Raw genomic sequence first — 10,787 nt, 5'->3', positions numbered from 1 at the left:
AATATGTCTGGAAGGAGGGCCCACATTTCCATCTCAGACCCGGGACCCTGAGAATCCTATGGCGTGCCCTGCCTCTGCCTGGAATACTGTTTTGGCACGTTGGGCTCCTTTGGTCACCCAGGTCTCTGTGGCTCAGATGCCACCTCCTCAGAGGGCCCTTCCTGGGCACCTGTCAAAGTGGCCTAGCCAGTTCCCCTTGGCCGTGGAACCACGTTCTCACAGCACCATCCCCGTCTGCAGTGACCTTATAGTTTAGTTCTCCCCATGTTTGTTGTCTGTCTCCTCTTGTTCACGCTGCCTGCGCAGGGCTGTGCCCCCCACCCCACCCCCAGCAGAGCATGGAGCTGGCCTTAGGGGCACCTGGTGCCTGTGTAGGAGTTGGTGGGAGCGGGGTGGGCATGACCCCAACAGGCCGAGGGGCAGGGGAGGCGGGCTGGGGAGCTGGCCTCCCAAGAGGTGGGTTGTTCTCTTTGCTTTTTAAATTAAACCTTTGCTAAACACTTCCCCACTGCTTTGTCTGAGTGTCCAGCACGTGGCTGGTCCTTCCTGGCACTGAGGAGGAGCTGTGAAATTCTAGACCAGGGCAGGGGAATGAGTTCCCCTCTGACGTCAGTGGCTGGTCCGAAATGTGTTCTGAAGCCTGAGATGGAATGACTGGCATTTTCTCTCCCACTTGGAGCCTTTCGGTGCAGTCCCGAGGGTGGAGGGAGGCCCGAGCATCCAGGCAGGGCTGTTCATAGCTTCTGGGCACCCGGCGGCTTGATTAAAGTCAGCCTGAAATTACAGACCAAATGTTTGTATGTGCATCTTCTGGTTAGAACTATCCAGAGCCCCTCCAAGGGCATCTGGAACTGCACAGCAGCTGCCTCTGGCTCGGTATTTTGCCAACGGATGAAGTTTCTTTTCTTCTGCAATTTCCCAGCGTGGAAAAAATAACTTAATTAAGGCTATGGTGTGTGAGACCAAGGGTTCAGATCGCCCTGTATGCCTTGTGCTGTTCCATTGAAAGTGTGACTGTGTTATCATCACAATCATAACTGTTGGTTGTTGATTTACTCCGAGCCAAAGGGTTGTCCCCTTCTTGAAGAAATGGAGACTTTTATTCAATTAATTCAAGAAATCCTTACTGAGCGTCTGCTCTGTAACAGGCGAGTGTGGGTCTCGCCCGGGCACCAAAAGATAATCGCTATTGTTTGAGCATCAGACGCTGAGCTGGGTTACACTAGGTGTGTGAACTCACCGGGACCTCCAGCCACTCCCTAAGAGGGGCTGTTACAATTATTCCCACTTGAGAGCTGAGAAATCTGAGTCCTAGAGGTGTTAGTGGATGGAAAACTCCCCATTAAAATGGGGATCCCACAAAAGGTAGGTTCTTGCCTGCTGGTTGGAAAGATTTCACAGCTGGGGCAGAGGCACAGAGGGAAAACTGCTTTATTTCTCAAAAGCGGGAAAGTAAGGAAGGCGCCTGAGCGAGGAAAAGGTGCTGAAGTGGGGAGCTGTCCCGAGACAGCCGGTGGAGACAGCTCCCGCTGCCGCTCCGGCCACCTGGACTTTCATGGGCGGCTCCTGCCATCAGGTCCTCCTGAGTAGCCTGGAGCCAGTTGCCTTTCCTCCTTTTCCAGTTGTTGTCATGGCAATCGTCAACTGTCCCGGTGCTGGTGGGTGGGTCACTTAGGATGCTAGTGTATTACAATACCCCTATAACGAGGCTCAAGGTCCACTGGAAGTCAAACACCCCGCTGGCTTGCGCTTCCCCTGCTCTAACCAGTTCTTGTCCCTTCTCTTTGCCTCGTGAGACTTACGTAAGTGTAATCGGTTTCTAGTCAAGGGAGGGACAGGAGTATGATCCTGGGGGCAACAGCCTGGGTGACCAGGACCCTGCCCCAAGGCTGCACTATTGTTTCTTGACTGTTCCTCCTTCGTTTCTGCATTCCCTTTCTTCCCTGATTAGCAACTGTTTGAATTCTCCCTTTGGAACTCAGGGAAGGTCAAGGAGGCTGAGTGAAGCCTATTTCCTGCAAACAAGAAACAGAGAACATGGAAAGATGTGCACCAGGGAGGACCCCACAGTGTCCTGCTCAGTATCAGAGAGAGGTGAAGTCACATGCCCAGTTGCCCCACAGTCACCCCGACCCGGTTTGAATTCCAGCCTTGCCATTTCCAGCTTGTGAACGTGCGTAAGTTACTTAATGTACCTAAACTTTATTATTGCATCCAGAAAATATGGAAATAATAATATCTAGCTCAAAGAACTGCTGTGGGAATTAAATTAGATATTATGTGGAAATACCTCACCTGGTGCCCGGAACTTACAAACGACCCAGGAAATGGTGGTCGACATGGAAATTATTGTACCATATAGAGAAAACACCCTAGCTGTTTCATTTCATATTTTTCAGCTTTTTTGAAATGTAATTTTTTAAATATAAGAAAATGGCCAGTTCTAGCTATAAAAGTGATCACGTTAAAAGGTTTGCTGCAGTCTTAGCTGTGGTTTTATCACATCTCAGAGCTTAAAATAGTCTGAGGAACCCTTTTTTGCAAAGAAGGCATCAGAAAAACATGATTTAGGTTATAAAAATTCCAATTTGCAGTTAACTTTTCAGGAACACATCTCTTCCCTAAAGTGAGGGGCATAGTGTGTCCCAGAAGAGATGAAAAGTGCCCTGTTCCCTTTCTGTTTATTCATTCCTTCACAATCAGACAGTAGTGTCTTTAGGCAGAATAGCTGCCTGTCTGCAGGTTCAATTTCTCAGAAACAATTGCCTCAAAAATTCTTTTTCTGAGAGTCTCACCTGCAAGGTGCTTTCTCATCCAAGATACGTTCCTATTTTTCAGGCAGCAATTCTGCTTTTTCCTTTTTTTAATATGCATTGTCATTCCGTGCAGAGGGCTCTCTCTCCCTGAGCTCCACAGCTCAGGAGATTGAAAGTCGCCGCTACTCCAAGGCAAGTGTCCCCTGTCAACAGCTCCTGAATAACTAATCAGGAGCGGGAGATGGAGCAGCACAGTGCAGAACTCATTTTCTGCGCACAGGGCTCGCGATGAAGCAGAGAAAAAGGCCTTCAGTCACCCCTGTGTTTGTGTGTATCTGTGCCTTGCATTTTGCAGGTGGACGGTAGACCAGAAGCCCAGGAGGACTTGGCCTGTAGGGCCTGGAAACAAGACGGAAAACTGGTAATTGGATGCATTTCTTATGAAGCATTTCCCCTCACCTCTTCTCATCGTTTCTGGTGATGAAATTCGCCCTCCACGGAGCTCGTTTACTCCCTAAGGAATCGGGTGGCTGGCCTAATAGGCCCTGGAGAATTTCCAAATGCAGCTTCTCCAGTTTGAACTGAGTGGCTCTGCCGAAGTGTTTCTCGCTTAAGCCCAGCGGTGACGAGGGGCGTTTCCATGAAGAACCAGCCACTTGAAGATTCAAGTTTAATGACCGTTGAGAACCGAAGACTCACACCTGTGGCTCAGCATCATGCCTTATGTTCTCTTTCTCTCCTCCCAAGCACCCAGTCCGCAGCTGGTTTAGGGCTCTGTGTGCATGCAGGAAGTGCTCCGTAAATGCTTGCTGACTGACGTGGCTCTTCACATGCCCACATAAACCGCTCATTTTGCTCAGGCTCTTCCTTTCCTTGAGCGAGTGTAGGTTTCCCTGTGCCCACCCACCTCCCCACTCCACCACCTGGTCACCTTGGAGGTCTGTTCCACCTCCTTCGTCAGCAGGCCCTAGTACACCTCATCTGGAGATGGCTGGGGAGAAGGCTAGTGTTGACAAGAAAAATTCATCAGGATGCTCTGAGAGCCTTTCTGGTTCTTTGAGGTCAAAGCACAGTCGTACAGGTTTTTTTAGAGGGCTGTACATTCAATGATGCCGCTAGTTTGCACAATCCAAATCTATAAGTACAAAGTGACCTCTGAGGAGGTCAAGAAGGAATGTTATCTTTTAAGGAGATGTCTTGCTGACGCTGGGAGAATGTTGCCCTTTATGGTTGAACGAGTATTTCTGCCGATGGGGGAGGTTTGCACGCTGCAGATTGTGAACGAAAACTACTGCAAACTGTATCGGTAAACAAAGGATGCTGAGGCCATCAAGTCATCAGCGGCTGCTGCCACCCCAGGGAAGACAAGCCTGCAGCCCAGCCTCTGCAGCCACTCACAATGGTGCACCCGGAGGGGACTCAGAATGATAAAGGACAAGTTAGGGCCCCTAGATAGGAAGATGCTTGTCAAAGGAATGGATTCAATGAGCCCAAATGTTTGCTTCCTCCCCTACATGGAAAAGCACTAAATTCTTTAACTTGAGATGCCTGGTTTTCTTTAGATAACAAGTGATCTTTTATTGTTCCAACTACCTGGTCTTTGTTGTAAAGCTCCTGTATGTCCTAGCTCCTCCCCTACCTCTTCAGAGCAGTCCCTCAGCCATCTGAGAGGCTGTCATCCTGGCCAAATAAAACATAACTCTCAGCTTTTAGGCTGCACATTTATTTTAGTCGACAAGATACACAACGCATGGTAGAGGGGAGAGAGGAAGCCAAAGGGCAGAGAAAATTCTTTCAGTTTAAATTTTTCTTGTCTTGCAATAAAAATATGAATTTTCTTTCACACTAGTCTCAAGGTCACAGAAGCCACAAATCACTGTCTCCTTCCCAGCTCTGAGAAGCTTATCTACTTCAAGTAAGGGCCAGGAAGGTAGATGCATCTGGAACGAGGCTGATGATGACAGTTTGGGGAGAAAAGAAAGTACCAATGACACAGAAGCAAAATTTAGTTTAGGTAAATCCTCTCAACAATGGTTCACTGAGGAATGCGCCGTCCCCGTTGTACAGAGGAGGGAGTGGAAATGAAGGGAGGTTGGGCTGCTCAAGTCACTGGCGGTGGAGGTGGGAGTGAGAACCAGGTCTGCCTCACCCCACAAGCCTGAGGAATCCACTTCTTTATGACTGGACTTTTGGGTACCTTCTCCTTGGTTTCTCTGGGGAGGAGAACCCGGAAGTGAGAGTGCTTCCTGGAACACCCTTGAATTCAATTTCTGCTCCCATGAGCAGATTGCAGACTGCTAGTTATTAATTTCACGTCTTCTTTAGTTGGTTAATTTTACTAAGAAGTAGAAATCCATGAGGGGAAAGAGGACAATAAACCCTCTTTTATGTCTCTGGTGTGTTTTCTCTGGCACCACACGATCCTCCAACTATCCTCCGCCACCAATCACGCGCCCAGCTATTCAGTTCTGACTCTACCTGTTAGTGTCAGATCCCACAAGTCCCAAAGAGTCGCTCCCACTTCAGACACCAGCTGTAAGTCTCAGGCCACCTGAACTTCTGGCCGAATGCTTATAAATTAGGAGTTCCCATGACCCCCTCCTCAGGTTTGACAGTTTGCTGGAACAGCTCACAGAACTTAGGACAACTCAGAAATCTCCAAATGGAAGAGATGCAGAGGGCAAGGCAGAGAGAGGGATGTGCAGAGCTTCCAGGCCCCGCTCTGGGAGCACCACCCTCCGGCGCCTGCTCTGCTCATGGACCCAGAAACACTTTGGATCACAATCTTCAAGAGTTTTTATAGAACTCAATCTGCAGCCTCTCTCCCCTCCAGGGAGGTCGGGGTGGGGTTGAAAGTTCCTGCCCTCTAATTATTTGATCTTTCTCGTGACCAGCCCCATCCTGAGGCTACCTAGGGGCCCCACTCTAAGACATTGCTTTAGCACAAACTCAGGTGTGATCTAAAGGGCTCATGTCAGAATGGAATTGAATTGTTGGGCAGACATCTGAGAGCCCAGGAATGGGGGGCATTGGACACTGAAGGACATCAGCTGGCCCCACATTCTTCAGATCTAACTACACCTGGTCTGAGACTGAAACAAAGGTCAGGTTGCAGGTTCCTATGGAAGTGGTATCCATCACGTGCTGTTATTGCCTTTCCAGTGATGTGGCACAGAAAACCCAACTCAAACTTCAAATTGGCTCAAGCAAGAGCAGGACTTTATTCATCTGTGTAACTGAGAGGCCCAGCACAATGGCACATCTCACCGGCTCTCCACACTGCCCCTCGTCAAACTGTCCACAAGCTCCACGCTGGTTCAAGGGCCCTGCATGCACACAGAAGGTGCTTACTAAATGCTTACCATGGCCACAAAATGGCCCCAGCAGCTGCAAGCACCACACCTGCACATCACAGCATCTCAGTGGAGTGAGAGGCCAAGCGCCAGCCAAACAGTGCTGCATCTTCTTGGAGCCAGTTGAGTTACCTGTCTAGGATTGAACCAATCACCTGGCGATGGAGTGAGGTCTGTTAAATTACTCATGACACTTGCCAGAAAGGTAAGGCAGACTTCATTCGGAACTATAGCCACAGGTATAGGCACTGTTCCAATGGGGCTTCGCAGTAGGAGAGAGAGATTGGGCCCAACTCCCAACACAGCAAGGAAAAGCGGGAATTGACAGCCAAGGAGGAGGGGCAGGGGGTAGCCAGTGGATGGGAAATTTCTAAGAGGAGACATCAGGGGTAAGGGAGGATTCTGGCTAAACCGACGTCCCAGGCTCCTCGCTGAAGGCAGGCCAGGCTGATCAGACATCACCTGGGGATGTGGGGGATGAGGAACCTGGTCAGATATCGAAAGAGTGGGGGTTCTGGCTAAAATGACTTGGCCAGATTCTTGCTAAAATTAGGCTCTTGAGGATGTGCCCGAGGACTAGGCCTGGTGGAAAAAGAGCTCAGAGGAACTTGACTAAAATTTGGCCAAGAAGAGAACCTTTTCAGGTTGGTGCCCAAAACACAAGGCTGAGAATGGGGGGCCGGCTGTGCTGATTTCACCAACAGGAAAAGCACAGGGAGAGAGCAGAGCACGGGGTGGTGGGGTGGCAAGCAAGCCTGTCTGCTGCGGGGATGGAGCCAAGGCCTTGAACCTGCAGAAGAATGATGTCCAGTCCCCCAAACAGCTGGCTGGGGGGGAAGGGCGGGGAGACAGGTTAACGGGAGCTTGTTTCATCTGTTTACCCAGCAAGGCCACTCACTGGGAGAAGGTACTGTAACCCAAATCACTGGGTTCGCCTTTCTTGGGGGATGTCAAGCCAAAAGACACAACCAAGGCAAAGAGCAGGAGATGGAAGGATTTATTATTTGCAGGGATTAAAAACACCAGCATCTTTCCCAAAGCAGAGTCATCCTGAACAGAAAAATTGGCAAAGTTTTAAGCTAAGAGAACATGCATATTCATGCGGGAGCTTGGGTGGCTGAGAGTCCAAGCTTTAGCTGATTGAAGTCACGAGGGTCAGAAAAAGTCAACATTATCACCCCTTAGGTTCCAGTAGATCTGGTGGTTGAGTGCCCCACAGGGGTTTAAATTCTGCAAAACAGCTCAAGGAAGTGCCTTAGGCTCGTCTTTACCGTTGAAAAAACTGGGAATCTTTACAACAGATTTGTTATCTTTGCTATTATTACTTCTCTTGCCTTGTGGGTTTGTTCTTTTGTTCCCTTAAGATCCTTAGGGCAAACATTGCCCGGGCTTAGATTACAAAATGGCTTAGTTCAAAAATGGCTTCTCTTGGGGGAAGGTATAGCTCAGTGGTAAAGCACCTGCTTAGCATGCACAAGGTCCTGGGTTCAATCCTCGGTACCTCCATTAAACAAACAAACAAACAAACAAACAAACAAACCTAATTACTGACCCAACCCCCAGCAAAAAGGCTTCTCCTGTCAAGAAAGCCCTGCCTGGTTCTCTTTCTCCGGGGACCCCGTACCCCATCTGCTTACAGTACCCAGGAAAGGACCTTTGACAGCATCTAGCCTAGGAGTCTCATTTTAGAGATGAGACAGAGAATGAGAGGGCTTGCTCAGAATATAGTGATAAGAGGCTGCTTTGATCCCAGAACACAGATCTGCTGGCTTAGAGTTCAAAGCTGTCTCCTGCCTGGAGCTGGATGGGTGGGGACAACCAGTGGTGCTCCGGAACCAGCTCCCGCCCTTTCCTGAGAGCCAATTGTTAAGTGTTCAGGAATTTTGCAAGCCTGTTGGTAAACACAGCCATTATTAAAACTTAAATGATATAAATAAATTATATTAAAAATGAAGGTAATCACAAGGGTTCATAGCAGCACTATCACAATAGCCAAATGGTAGGAACAACCCAAATGTCCATCCACAGATGAATGGATAAAGGAAATGTGGTCTATTCACCCAATGGAATATTATTCAGCCATGAAAACGAATGAAGTACTGACATACTCTACAACGTGAATAAACTTTGAAAACGTTATCCTAAGTGAAAGAAGCCAGACACAAAGGGCCACATATAGTGTAATTCTATTTAAACAAAGTATCCGGAGTAAGCAAATCCATAGAGGTAGAAAACAGATTCATGGTTGCTGGGGTCTGGGGGTGGAGGTCGGGGAGTGGTGATGGGAAGTGACTGCTTAATGGGTATGGGGTTTCAGCTGGGGTGCTGAAACATTTATGAAACTAAATAGTGATGATGGTTGCATAACATTGTGAATGTACTTAATGCTACTGAACTGAACACATTAAAATGGTAAAAAAAAAAAAAAGGCAATAAATATTCAAAACTCATCACTTTCAAATTGTTTTACCACATTTTACTATTATCTGTGCTCTGGAGGTTATTTATGGCTAAGATGTCACCGTGGCAGAAAGTCTGTTAATTGATGTGTTATTTATTGCCTTCCCCTCAGCTCCACCCTCAGTAATGGCCTGCTTGTAGCTAGCCTTTATCACGATGGGAGTCTTTGCACCACAGCAATTGGAAAACACTGACAAATCAGGGCTTGCTTTTTTGGCCTTTATAGAAATTGCATAGACTTAAGAAAGAGATGAGAAAACATTAATGATGCAGATGAAACTGAAAAGTGTGTTATATCTGTAGTTGTGAGATTGAGACCAGCCAAAAAAAAGTTGAGGAAATATTGTAATATTTGATAACTGTTACCTGATTCAGCAAAGAAGCTGCTCACATAATACGAAGGCTCAACCTGTACCTTCACTGTTTTACTTTTATTTTAGTTATTAATGCCAATGAAGAGATCAATCAATATTCATGTTGAAACCACACTCAGTGGTCAATGACATGAGTAACTGCTTTGCTGAATCAGACAGTGATCAAGTCATTATTTGTAGTCTGATTTTGCCAAATCAGGGTTGGATTGCAACCAGAAGCTTGCTGCAAATCAAGAAGTCTACAGAAATCAGTGAAAACAGTTTGTGAGAATTAGTTGGGTATATGGAATTTATAAGAAAAAGTATCGTATCATTTATTATTAGTTGTAAATTGTGGGCTGTACACCCTGTATGTGAGCAAACCTTTAACTTGTTTGTGCACATATATATTTAGAATAAGTTTTTTTTCTGGAGAGTCAGATGGTTAAACACTTGGCACATCATTGACTACAACACATTTCCAGCACGACAGGTCCCGATTTAAATGGGCAAAGCACTTCAAATTCTTCTCAAATGTGACATTCGCACTAGAACTATCATAAATTATCATCAAGACCCAGAAACAGAATGTTAGCAGCATTGAGAGTCAGAGGGACTAGCACTTCTTGGGAAAAGTAGGGTAAATTGAATAGGAGACTTCTTGCTCAGAATCGGTCCAATTGATTTCCCCCTGCCAGTTGAACTGAGTTCATTTTCCCCACTCAGAGAACCAGTCTGCAGTATATTCTTTAAGTCTTGCCTTTCAGAGTTCAATTGGGAAACTAGGTTGTTTGCTGTTTAAACGAATAAACAAAATGTTTATTGTTTAGAGTGCGTTGCAGAAAATTTAGAACGAAGTATTTTGGCATCCAAAAAAATCTATGAGTTCCTTGTGTGCTTGTTAAGAGCAGCACATAATCTTCTAGCTAAGTTAGCGGGTAGGATTTCCACAAAAGGACCAGTACAGAGTGCCCTCTTTCCAACCCCCCAAGAACTCCGAAGCGTCTGATTTATTATGCTGTCCCAGAACAGGAACATTCTCAGGGGAAGACAGATGACTTTTCTGCTCTTTCATACTTGAGTGAAGGAAGGATATATCACGGTCTTGAGAGGCTCAGGAGAGAGAGGACCTGATACTTGCAAGGCAAAGCTTTTTAGAATTAATCAGGAACTTCACCGTTGCTACCCCAATTAATCCTTGCGGCAAGCCTGAAAAGGGGTTCTTACCGAAATACTGTACATGAGGTGAGGAAACTGGGGCTCAGGGGGAGAAACGAATGGTCTAGCCTCATACAACTTTAGGAAAAATCAGATTTGCACTCACCTGGAAAGCAAGCAAGGGCCTGATGATAAGAGGGAGAGAGAAACAGCTCTGTGGATTTTCTTTTGATTACCAATTCCCAGAGATGACGAGGGTTGCTCTGGAGGAGGAGTGGTTGAAGGTAACAGCTGTGGAGCTTAGGAAAGAAAGTCAGAAGATGTAGCCTGCGCTGATTAGTCTTTCCTGGAACAGGAGACATGGTGGGAGGCACGAGCAAGGAGGTGACGGACTTTGCAGAGTCCTGATAAATACCACCCTTTGTCCCTGTTGGGTTCTGGATCAACTGAGAAACAAGAGAACTGTCAGTGGACAGAAGACTAGAACATTCTCTTTATTACTAAGAAAACTGACTTTGGAGAAAGTGGCTGAAATCTGAGAGCAAGTGGACATCCCACACGGGCAGGTAAAAGTGCTCGGGTATGCAGAGCTGGGCCAGCGTGGCGGTACCTCTGTGAACCCCCAGCTTGGAGGCGCACAACTCCCGGGGGAGAGGGAGGAAGGGGCTGAGATGGGCAGGACTCAGCTTCTCCAAGCTGCCCTCCTT

This window comes from Camelus ferus, chromosome 13 (assembly GCF_009834535.1).
Source record: "Camelus ferus isolate YT-003-E chromosome 13, BCGSAC_Cfer_1.0, whole genome shotgun sequence".
Classification (NCBI taxonomy): Eukaryota; Metazoa; Chordata; class Mammalia; order Artiodactyla; family Camelidae; genus Camelus; species Camelus ferus.
The sequence above is the reverse complement of the archived record's forward strand: the minus strand, read 5'-3'. Positions refer to the sequence as shown.